The sequence below is a fragment of the Carassius carassius genome, chromosome 6 (assembly GCF_963082965.1).
Source record: "Carassius carassius chromosome 6, fCarCar2.1, whole genome shotgun sequence".
In the NCBI taxonomy this organism is placed as follows: Eukaryota; Metazoa; Chordata; class Actinopteri; order Cypriniformes; family Cyprinidae; genus Carassius; species Carassius carassius.
In genome coordinates, this window is record NC_081760.1 from 14,623,649 (window position 1) to 14,636,308 (window position 12,660).

A 12,660-nucleotide genomic window follows, 5' to 3' on the forward strand; every position below is an offset into this window, starting at 1 on the left:
ATGACCATATTAGCCCGGTCCTGTCAACACTGCACTGGCTCCCTATCAAGCATCGCATAGATTTTAAAATATTGCTTATTACTTATAAAGCCCTGAATGGTTTAGCGCCTCAGTATTTGAATGAGCTCCTTTTACATTATAATCCTCTACGTCCGCTACGTTCTCAAAACTCTTTTGAAAATTTGATAATACCTAGAATATCAAAATCAACTGCAGGCGGCAGATCCTTTTCCTATTTGGCGCCTAAACTCTGGAATAACCTACCTAACATTGTTCGGGAGGCAGACACACTCTTGCAGTTTAAATCTAGATTAAAGACCCATCTCTTTAACCTGGCATACACATAACATACTAATATGCTTTTATTATCCAAATCCGTTAAAGGATTTTTAGTAGGGCTGTGAATCTTTGGCAAGGCAGCGATTCGATTCGATTACGATTCATAGGTTTTCGATTCGATTCAAGAACGATTTTTGCAAATTTAGAACGATTCAATTAGATTCGATTCACAATTAAATTCGATTCGATTCGATTATAACGATTCGATTCTGCATTCTTTAAGTGCATTCATGGGATTGTTTAAATGCTTATACTAAATTCTTTAAATGCTTAGTCAGGGGGCAAATTACAGTAGCATTTATGGTTAGAGAACCATAGGTTAGAAAAAAAAAAAACTTTTGTCCATTGTTAAATGATAGTTTAATGATGTGACATGGCATACGTAAAAATGTATGTAAGCCAAGTTTTTAAAAAAGAGCTTAAAGAGTATTATGTATAAGCTAACATTTTGTCACACCAGGGGCGTAGCCATAATTTCAGAAGTGACAGAAATGTCAAATACAATCATTTTATGTATGTAGCCTATATAATAATAATAGTAATTATAATTATTATTATTTATTTTTTTTTACAAGGAATTATCTTCTTTTTGAATTACTTTTAATTAGCTGTAATAAATCAAATACACTGCTGGACAATAATCAATCATTTGTAATCGATATTTTTTTCCTAAATGGCAATTTTATGATTGTTTTATATACTAGGCTACATTTAATTAGCAATTATTTAAATTTTCTGCACAGAATAAGGTAGAAAATATACTTTATAGTTTCTGTACTGTAATAAATGTCAATTAGAACTGCATCATTCATAAATTGTTTGTGGGTTTTTTTTAGTTTCATCAGTTCATTCTGCTTTTATTCCGTTTAGCTGCAGATACAGCCTGGCACGTCTATGAGAGCGAGATCGCTTCTCTTTCAGTGTGAAAACGTCTTCATCTCTATTTAACTTTTCCTCTCCATCAGCGAATGATTCTGAGAGAAAACGTGACAGATGTCTGTTTGCTAAACAAACACTAGGCTACTTTCATGCATATTATCAGATAAATCTCCTGCTCTTATTTCAAGGTCGTTGTTAATGCTGTGATTAATTTTAAAAGTTTCCTTCGTATATTCGGTTCATCCGCATTGTTTAAACACATTTATCATTCAGTGGAACTGTGCGTATGATTTAGACACTTACATTTCTGCTCCGTCCATGCAATAAACACAGCTGTCGACGGCTCCGGTAACTCCGTCGGTAAGATGCAGAGAGCCATTCACAAACTACAGAAAAGTATAAAACTACTTCACGAGTCCTATAGATCACACGTCAGCTGCGTCATAGACGAACGGAGCGCGAGCGCAATCCTGCGACAGTCTCAGTCGGTAAACAGTGGAGTGCGGGACAGATAAGAGGCACGATTCACGAACACTCTTCAAGGTCTCCATTAATTTGTGCGTGTAGTAATTTAATGTGTATACATTTTGAAAGCATTGAATCGCTATAGAAATCGGGATTCATTCGATTCTTAGCATTTTGAATCGATTACTGTCCAAGATCGGCGATTCACGATTCAAAAATCATGTTTCAAGATCGATGCATATGAATCGACAGGGTTGTAATCGATGCATCGAGAAAACGAGTGAATCGTTACACCTCTAATTTTTAGGCTGCATTAATTAGGTAAACCGGAACCGGAAACACTTCCCATAACACCCTATGTACTTGCTACATCATTAGAAGAATGGCATCTAATATTTGTCTGTTTCTCTCTTGTTCCGAGGTCACCGTGGCCACCAGATCCAGTCTGTATCCAGATCAGAGGGTCACTGCAGTCACCCGGATCCAGTACGTATCCAGACCAGATGGTGAATCAGCACCTAGAAAGGACCTCTACATCCCTGAAAGACAGTGGAGACCAGGACAACTAGAGCCCCAGATACAGATCCCCTGTAAAGACCTTGTCTCAGAGGAGCACCAGGACCACAGGAAACAGATGATTCTTCTGCACAATCTGACTTTGCTGCAGCCTGGAATTGAACTACTGGTTTCGTCTGGTCAGAGGAGAACTGGCCCCCCAACTGAGCCTGGTTTCTCCCAAAGTTTTTTTCTCCATTCTGTCACCGATGGAGTTTCGGTTCCTTGCCGCTGTCGCCTCTGGCTTGCTTAGTTGGGGACATTTCATCTACAGCGATATCGTTGACTTGATTGCAAATAAATGCACAGACACTATTTAACTGAACAGAGATGACATAACTGAATTCAATGATGAACTGCCTTTAACTATCATTTTTGCATTATTGACACTGTTTTCCTAATGAATGTTGTTCAGTTGCTTTGACGCAATGTATTTTGTTTAAAGCGCTATATAAATAAAGGTAAAGGTGACAAACATAAAGTGAAAGGATCACGTTCCCATAACCGCACATAGATCAGATCAGCATCTAATCTCATTTAAGACTCACAGAGCTGTGCAATCAGTGAAACACCACATGACCCTGGACGTGAATTGAGATTTATCATCTGAAAGCTGAATAAATATGCTTTCCATTGATGTATGTTTTATTAGGATCGGACAATATTTGGCCCAGATACAACTATTTGAAAATCTGGAATCTGAGGGAGCAAAAAAATCTAAATATCGCGAAAATCGCAAAAAATTCTTAGCAATGCATAAAACTAATCAAAAATGAAGTTTTGATATATTTAAGGTAGGAAATTTACAAAATATCATCATGAAACGTTAATGATTTTTTGGCATAAAAGGAAAAATCAATCATTTTGCCCCATACAATGTTTTTTTGGCTATTGCTTAAAATACCCCAGCGACTTAAGACTGGTTTTGTGGTCCAGGGTCACATACAAAGAAAAAATTACTCATATTACAAATGTCGCTCATGTTGCTCAGAGGTTGCAAAGGAATCTGAGGGTATGTTTACACAACAATGATTGTGCTAAAAACAAGGAATTATTTTGAATAAAATATATCAGCAAATGTTACGATTAGACCCGTTGGCAATATGATAATGATCACTGTTAAGAGGAAAGAATGATGCGGACCCTGTGAAGGTGCATCTATGAAGAACATATCGCTAGGTGCTGGTCACACAGAATGTTCTTTTGCATCGACAAAGATGTGAAGCAAACAGAGGAATGGAAAACATGCTAGGTTATAAGATACAAGTTAAACTTCTTTAATGTGTTGCTATGTGGATGCTAAATCATTCGGAGTGTCCTGGTATGTTAATATGTGGTTCCTAAGACATTCAGAGTGAGTTTTAAGCTGTTGCCGTGTAGTTGATAAGGTATTCTGAGATGTTGCTAAGGTGTTGATATGTGGATTAGTGTTGATACATGCTCTATTCATATCGCCCTATCGTCAGCCTGTGAGAGCGCCGATACATGATATTATTGTGCTAATTTATTTAATTATTTACTTAGTTTTATAGCCAGAGTGTGAACCAACTCCAGGGAAAGCCAAAAAACAGCCTGTTAGTGTAATCTATCAACTAGTCTACACATTACATTACCGTATTTTCCGGATAGGTCGCCCTTTTTTTCATCGTTTGGCTGGTCCTGCAAATTAATAGTCAGGTGCGACTTATTTAGGGCTGCAACTAACGATTATTTTGATAATCGATTAATCTGTCTATTATTTTTACGATTAATCGATTAATCGGTTTGTGTACTTATATTTTAGTTTTTTCCATTTTTTCCCCAAGTAAATTATTAATAAATGGTCTTTATCATAGATAGATTTAAGAGATTTTAACCATTCTGCACTTTCATATCCTCATCAAAAATATACCTGGAGTTGTTTTATTGTGTTAGTAATCCTTTGTCGAACTCTTCTGCAATCAGAACACTGACCCATACTCTAGCAAATTTCACAAGGAGATTTAAAATAATGTTTTCACCATGGCAGTCCTTAGAGCTCCTAAAGTAGTTTAACATCCTGAACAAAGCTTATTAAGGAATCTTTCAGAACATATTTTCACGAAGAATAAGGATAAAACAGAATAAAATTGCAGTGCATTGTATTTTATTATTTACTGGGAAAAAGCTTTATAGCTTTTGCTGTGAAATTGTAAACAATCCTTCAAAAAAAGTGCCAATGGCATGAAACCTGAATGGAACTCACAATTTAAAGTAAAATCCATCAGAAGGTTGTCCAGAAAAAAAAATAGGACACACACAAAAAACCTGCTGCGTGAAAAAGAGCAGTGAATAATACTTAGAAAAAAAAAGTGCATTTCAAATATCTACATTTACCTCTCTCATTCAGTCATAATTAGGCTGCACGACTGAATTTTGAACTGGTAAACGACAAACTGATCACAGAACATGTTTGTAAAGCTTTAAATGTTAACTGTTAAAAAGCAATGTTATCAGCTTTTACGACTAAACATTTGCAAACATTATTGTACTGGAGAATCTGCACAAATGAAAGTCTTAGGGGCCGTTCACAAATCGCGCCTAAAAACGCGTGGAAAACGCTAGGCGCACCGCTTTCTCCTTCTTTCCAAAGCGCTCGGGCAGAAGCACCCCTGAGGCGTCTGCCTTTGCTAAGCAACCATGACGTGCTCTCTCCTTGAAGACGCGGAAATTTCAGCAAAGGATAAATGGATTTGCAGCTCAAAAAATGTGCTACTAAAATCTGCTACTAAATTTATTTCAAAATGGAAATCCATATACAACTATGATCAGCTGTTCCTTTCATCTTGACTGAGCTTTTAACGTTGTTACGGGAAAGGATGAAGCTGATTGGTTAGTTCTTGTCACATGACCCGCGGTGCGGTTGCGGCATTCGGAAAAGTTTAAATGTTTTTAACTCGATGCGGTGCGGTGTTGGAAATAACGAACTTGAGCGCGCAAAAGACGCGATATGTGAACGTCCCCTTAAACAGTGCAGTAGTGCAGAGTTTACAGGTTACTCTTCTTTTTTAAAGGTTCAATGTAAAGTACTCCCACATCACGCTGAATGCTGCAGACATCATGTCTCTGGCTGCAGAGACGCTGTTCAGGAAGCACGTGACATAAAACAAGGCCAGCTATTGGCTATTCGCTACTTCTCCTGTTGTACTGGCTGAGTAAAACCTCCGGTGGCTCATTACTGCCACACTTTGGTCACCGCAGATTTGAAATATGCACGAAATGAGCCGCTTACGGCAAATAAAAGTTATTTAGCAACGAATCGATGACTAAATTAGTTGACAACTATTTTAATAATCGATTTTAATCGATTAAATCGATTCGTTGTTTCAGCTCTAGACTTATTTATCAAAATTAATTTGACATGAACCGAGAGAAATGAACCTAGAGAAAACATTACCGTCTACAGCCACGAGAGGGCGCTCTATGCTGCTCAGTGCTCCTGTAGTCTAAACTGAAAACATAGAGAATGTTTTGTTGTAATGTTTTCTCTTGGTTCTTGCGTCTAAATAAATGCGACTTATATATGTTTTTTTTCCTCGTCATGACGTATTTTTGGACTGATGCGACTTATACTTAGGTGCGACTTATAGTCCGAAAAATACGGTATATCTTTTTAGTAAAGTAGCATATGGATGTCATGTCATAAAATATATTATTTATATGACTGAATATGTATTTAACATGGGGCTGCTCGATTATGGCAAAAATCGTACTCCCGATTATTTTGGTCAATATTGTAATCACGATTATGAGGGGGCCATATGACCAAAACTTTATATGAGTGATTTATTTAAAGATCAAAGATCGCATATGTATTTCCTGTAAATAAGGTTGCAATGACATGTAGAGACCAAGCAGAATTACAAACCGACAAACAAAAAGTCCTCAGAATTATTGAAAATAATTAAACTGTCCGTAATATAAAGGAAAAAGGACAAATACAGTAGAATAAAAAGATACAAATGAAACAAACTGTGTTTTAATGTTTATTTTATGCAAGTCTCAAGCAGTTTACAGCCTACTACAGAAATTAATAATCAAATGTAAAATAAAACAGGATAGTCTTCACTGTAAGAATTACAGTGTTTAGGTGTTCTCATTGACATGGTCCCTACACGGTGTTCATTGCTCCCTACTCCCTGAGCAGCGGAAATCTGTTGAAGTTTACCTCACTTCGGAAGATTAATTCACGGATTTGAGTACCTCATACCTCTGTAAATAAATACAATTTAAATTTACGTCTCACACACTTCAAAACACTTTGAATGGAACATATAGGCCTACATTCGCTTCGAACTGGAATCATGGCGGAATATCCTGTGATGTCCACTTCAAAGGGCACTTACGCTCGAATAGAACAAACGTCTGTAGCAAATAGAGAAAGATACAAAATGTGCAGAGCAGGGGGCGCGAGGACTGGAACCGCTGGCCTATATATCATCTGAAGACTGAAGCCTTTCCATATCGTGATGTAAGGGATAGAAGTGTATTTACATTGTTAAATTTAGGTTTACAGAAACTCATCTTCCTTCTGCTGCAGCTGTCAGTTATTCTCCGCTCAGCATTCAAACAGCACATCACGTTCAGTTATGACAGTCAGCACTGTAAAACTCTCTCTCCAAGATGATACACTCACCTAAAGGATTATTAGGAACACCATACTAATACGGTGTTTGACTCCCTTTCGCCTTCAGAACTGCCTTAATTCTACGTGGCATTGATTCAACAAGGTGCTGAAAGCATTCTTTAGAAATGTTGGCCCATATTAATAGGATAGCATCTTGCAGTTGATGGAGATTTGTGGGATGCACATCCAGGGCATGAAGCTCCTGTTCCACCACATCCCAAAGATGCTCTATTGGGCTGAGATCTGGTGACTGTGGGGGCCATTTTAGTACAGTGAACTCATTATTCTGCTGGAAGTAGCCATTAGAGGATGGGTACATGGTGGTCATAAAGGGATCGACATGGTCAGAAACAATGCTCAGGTAGGCCATGGCATTTAAACGATGCCCAATTGGCACTAAGGGGCCTAAAGTTTGCCAAGAAAACATCCCCCACACCATTACACCACCACCAGCAGCCTGCACAATGGTAACAAGGCATGATGGATCCATGTTCTCATTCTGTTTATGCCAAATTCTGACTTTACCATCTGAATGTCTCAACAGAAATCGAGACTCATCAGACCAGGCAACATTTTTCCAGTCTTCAACTGTCCAATTTTGGTGAGCTCATGCAAATTGTAGCCTCTTTTTCCTATTTGTAGTGGAGATGAGTGGTACCCGGTGGGGTCTTCTGCTGTTGTAGCCCATCCGCCTCAAGGTTGTGCGTGTTGTGGCTTCACAAATGCTTATCTGCATACCTCGGTTGTAACGAGTGGTTATTTCAGTCAAATTTGCTCTTCTATCAGCTTGAATCAGTCTGCCCATTCTCCTCTGACCTCTAGCATCAACAAGGTATTTACGCCCACAGGACTGCCACATACTGGATGTTTTCCCATTTTCAAACCATTCTTTGTAAACCCTAGAAATGGTTGTGCGTGAAAATCCCAGTAACTGAGCAGATTGTGAAATACTCAGACCGGCCCGTCTGACACCAACAACCATGCCATGCTCAAAATTGCTTAAATCACCTTTCTTTCCCATTCTGACATTCAGTTTGGAGTTCAGGAGATTGTCTTGACCAGGACCACATCCCTAAATGCATTGGAGCAACTGCCATGTGATTGGTTGATTAGATAATTGCATTAATGAGAAATTGAACAGGTGTTCCTAATAATCCTTTAGATGAGTGTATATTCCCATTATAATACTTGATGTATAGATAAAGGTCAGGAGAGTTGCATAAAATGCCATCTTGCTGCAGTTCATTGCTCTCTCATTTCTCTTCTCTGTTTGTAGCGTGCTGTGACTTCTGTTGCTTCAAGTGCACCATTCTGTACCCTGGATGTGCATAAGAGCTTCGTGTCGCTCTGTTTGAAACACTTCACATTATCAAAGTTTGGCACACAGAAAAATTATTAGAAGCCTTTCTTTTTCTCATGATTTATTTTCATGAATGTATTTTGTAAGAATACAAATAGTGAAACATGAATAAACATGTTTAAGTTGTACAATGTGCACCAGAGATTTTATTTTCAGGAAATTGTTTTTGCTGCTAAATTATACAGTCAGCTAGTTTAATTTCATATATATTCTAATGTACTTTTTCTCTGTAATGAGAAAGTATTTAGTGAATTGCGTTTAAAGGCAGGGTAGGTAAAAAAAATGTATAAAAAACTTTTTTTCCAAATTTGTTTAAACTTTATTTATATATCAATACACAATTAAAATGTAAGTACTCTGAAAAAGAAAGTATAAAAATCGAGTGTCTGTAGACCTCTCACGACTGTTTTAAAGACAGCTCATTATTTCCATTCACTCCACCCCCTCCCTTCTGGGCTCCTATAGATTATTTATCGTCTCTACTACGGCTCGCTATGTAATGTTAAGTTACCTATATTACGCAGCTACGTGTGCTAATGACACATGCTTCATGAAAAAATAAACAAAAAAATATGTATGATCAAAATACAAAAAGAAAGATTTACCTGTCCAGCAGAAATAAAGCCATCAAGGAGTCACTTTTCAGCCCCTTGAGTTCCCTCAGTTCTCGCCATCGCTGGAAAGCCACGCCGATATTAACTCGCGTTTTATTTCTTTGTTTATCCAAAGACTTTTTGTTCATTGCCTTTTCTTGTACTGTTACTGTCTTCCTTTTTTTTGCCTGGTTTGCCTTCACTAACTGCATAGGCTGGTACTGTGAAATTTGCTTGCTGTTTCTCTGCCATTGTTTTGGTATTCCTAGGATCCGTGCCTGTTGAATTCCTCAAATCAAACGTGCATGCGCAAGTGGGCAGGTCATGTGTGGCAAAAGGGTGGTTGCCATGGTTGCGAGAGAGTGACAGTCGCCTAAGCCAATCCTATGTTTCGTCCCGAAATGGAAATAATGAGCTGTTTAATACAGATTAAACGGTCTAGAGTCACTCAATTTTTATACTCTTTTTATCAGAGTACTTACATTTTAATTATGCATTGATATATATAGAAAGTTTAAACAAATTTGGAAGAAAGTTGTTTATACATTTATTACCTACACTGCCTTTAACAAAGGGTAAAAAAAAAAAAAGTGACCACTAGTTCCACAAACACAGTATTGATATTCTGTAGTGGTGTAGAAAAAAATGAAAAAATAGCGCAGGTGTTGGATCAGTATTGGCCGATTCTTAAAAAATTTGGAATACTCTATAATCACTGCAAAATAATAACTCAAAAAAGATTCAAAGATAACATTATAATTATTTACTGAACCCTTAAATGAATCACAATTATATAATTATTGCTACATGTGTGACTGCATCATATAATTACTATTAATTAATAATATTGATAGTTCATCGTCTAGCTGACTACGTCTTGTATTATTATTATTATTATTTTTTATTTTTTATAAAATCCTGTCAAACGTGCACAAACTACTAGCTACTACTAAATATTGTAGAAATATAATTTTCTGTAAAGTTGCTTTGTAACGATTTGTATTGTAAAAAGCGCTATACAAATAAACTTGAATTGAATAGAATTGAAAAATAATGAAAGCCATAAAAAAGACAATTAATCATGATAATTGGCATAATCTTCAATCGCCAAAGGCCCTAAAACAGACAATAATACAATAACCGTGACTATTTTAAGACAATTAATCATCTGGCAAATTTTTTAATCGTGATAGCCCTAACATCTGCACAACAAAAATCCAGTGAAACAGCAATGACTCTGAACTCTAATGATCTAAAACCTCTGATTTTCCATAAGTTCAACAGTAACGTGTGCGGGGAAAATGCGGGGAAATAAATATGATGGAACAAATAAGCCCTAATACAAACAGGCCACAAACTGGAACGTTTCACAAAGTAGGAAGCCAGTAAACAATGAAGGAAGGTCACGCAAAGATAAACAACTCATCTGAGAGAAGAAACAGGAAGTACTTCTGGAGCAAAATCACTAGTCAATGAGAAGCCAAGAGAGGCTCATTTCAAAGGACATGCATGGTAAAACGGGGCAGTTTTATGCCTTCCCAAAGTGTTACTTTATTTAAACCCTCTCATGCAAACATCTTTCTTTTTCCATCTTATTCAAAGACACACACCTCCTCCCCCCGCTCGGCTAGTTAACCTACATTTCAACTTGTTTGCCTGAAAGTTCCCAGAGTTCCTTGAGGCGCACGCACGGCATGAAACCGCTTTCCTCTGTGATCCCAGAGCGAGACAGACTCAAAGTACACACCTGAACGCATGGATCAACACCGCAGGCCCAGAGGTTGATGGGAAGGAAACGCAACAAAGCTTACTTACAGGACGACTTGCTTTGTAAACATTAAACCCAAAAATTACAACACTCATCATAATGTCTAAATTCTAAATTCAATCAATACTGTAAATTAGTGCTGTGATCAGAACGCTAAATATTATTAAATACTAAGTACATACTTCAGAGTTATTCCTCAAATGAGAAAAGCGTATTAAAACGTTTGACAAACCAAATCACCCACAATACTCTGGGAAACATACTAAAAACCGATCAAAACACTATAACTACCATCACATGTGTAAGTCATTGTGTTTAGTTATCAAGATCACTGATGGAGATTCTGCAGAAATATTTACCATTATATTTAGAAAATATTTATATATTTACTAGCTACATTTATTGTTACTACTGGTACAAGCCACCACTGAACTATTGAATAATATAGTAAATACTATTATTATCATAAAAATAGAATAACATATATACATACATTATATATATACACACACACACACACATATATATATATAGCTCAATTAATCAAAATAATTTAACATGAGAAATATTCTGAAGGCTTCTTACTAATTTTGGAGGAGACAGTAATTTTTATAAATAATAAATGTCTTTAATTTAATTAAGGCATTAAACACGGTTTACAAATCTGAAGATGGAAAATATGAAGCAAAAACTATAGTTGTCAGGATATTTTATCAGAAATGGCGATTGCCGTGGTCAGTCTGCTAAAAGAGTGGAAATCTGTGCTTACAGTGGGCCAGCGGATGTAGGTTAGTCGAGTAATCCCTGAGGTTCAGATGTTAGTAGGTTAAGCTGCATTGACTGTGTGTGTGTGTGCGTGTTTTAGCCGAATCAAGAATTCATGTGACAGGGAAAGTCCATAATGTCCTGCACACCCACTGTAAATACAGCATCACGTGAAAATTAATGCAATTAAGAAAAAAGGTCAATGTTGGTGCTTCATCTAGTTCTGGCACCTGATAAATACATCAATATGCTGCATTGCATTAGTTAAAAGCAGGCTGAAGGAAAAGCAATGTGACCCTTACACAACTGTCCTGTGGTAACACCATAGTAAAATACCATGCTAGTGTAAAGTATTATAAAGAAAGTAAGCATTAAAAACCATTGTATTACTAAGGTGCCACAATTACAACAAGGTATACTGTGTTTTGGGCATAAGCCAAAGCATTCTTAGAAGTACCTTGGGGTGCCATTTAAATAACCCCCCATCACTGAAACATGCTGCTCTCGCGGCACTTTTGCAGGATCCAACAAAACGTGGTATTACCACAGTATTTGTGTTAAATGTAAAAGTACTGAGGAGTTGTGCAGAAAAGCGTTATTGTACATTTGGATGTTTAGATGTGAGGAGTGGAAACATAGGAAATGACGCGTGGCAGCAGCGGCGGCTCGACATTTAATCAAGTAACCATGGAAACCCCTACAATTGATCAGCGTGTCTAGCGATCGCGCGATTAATAGTAACTCTCATTCGCTGCCGGTTTATTGCGCGAGCCAATAAAACAACCCCAAATCTTACCTTTACTGCTGGATTAAAACTCCTTGTGACCGGATAGCTCCGCAACTGTGTTGTTAAATGATATCTCGCGAAAACAAAGCGCGATGCAGCGGTTAAAGTCGCGATGAGTCGGTTTGTAGGTGGTTATTCGCGGGCAGCGATGCAATCCACCGTCTTCCCGGACGCCATGATTGAACGACGCCGACGGACGAATCCCAAACTGATTTCATACAATAAAACACCGCCTCCAGCCTCCAACACCCGCACTACAGCCTCATAAAAACCGTGATGAGAGCAGCGACACCTGGCGGTGGATTAAAACTTCACCGGCTCAACACATCCTGAAGCATCCTCCTGGAATCTCTTCCACTAAAGTAACGTACAAAAATATACCATGTTTCAGGGCATCATGTGTTCTTGGAAGAGCTTTGAAGTGTGCCACATTATTACCATCTGACACCATTATGTTCCTTTGTACTGCCGTACGTTTTTGCAAGGCTTGGACAATATTTGCAA

General features: G+C 37.6%; 1 protein-coding gene across 1 annotated transcript in view; it reads right to left on the reverse strand.

Moving 5' to 3' along the window:
• LOC132142400 (FERM, ARHGEF and pleckstrin domain-containing protein 1-like) overlaps positions 1–12,382 on the reverse strand; it is a 114,079-nt gene extending 101,697 nt beyond the window's left edge. Inside the window, exon 1 of the mRNA XM_059552223.1 lies at positions 12,166–12,382. The gene's annotated coding sequence lies outside the window, so the exon portion shown is untranslated. The remainder of the gene's footprint in view (positions 1–12,165) is intronic.
• Between the last annotated feature and the right edge of the window lie 278 nt (positions 12,383–12,660).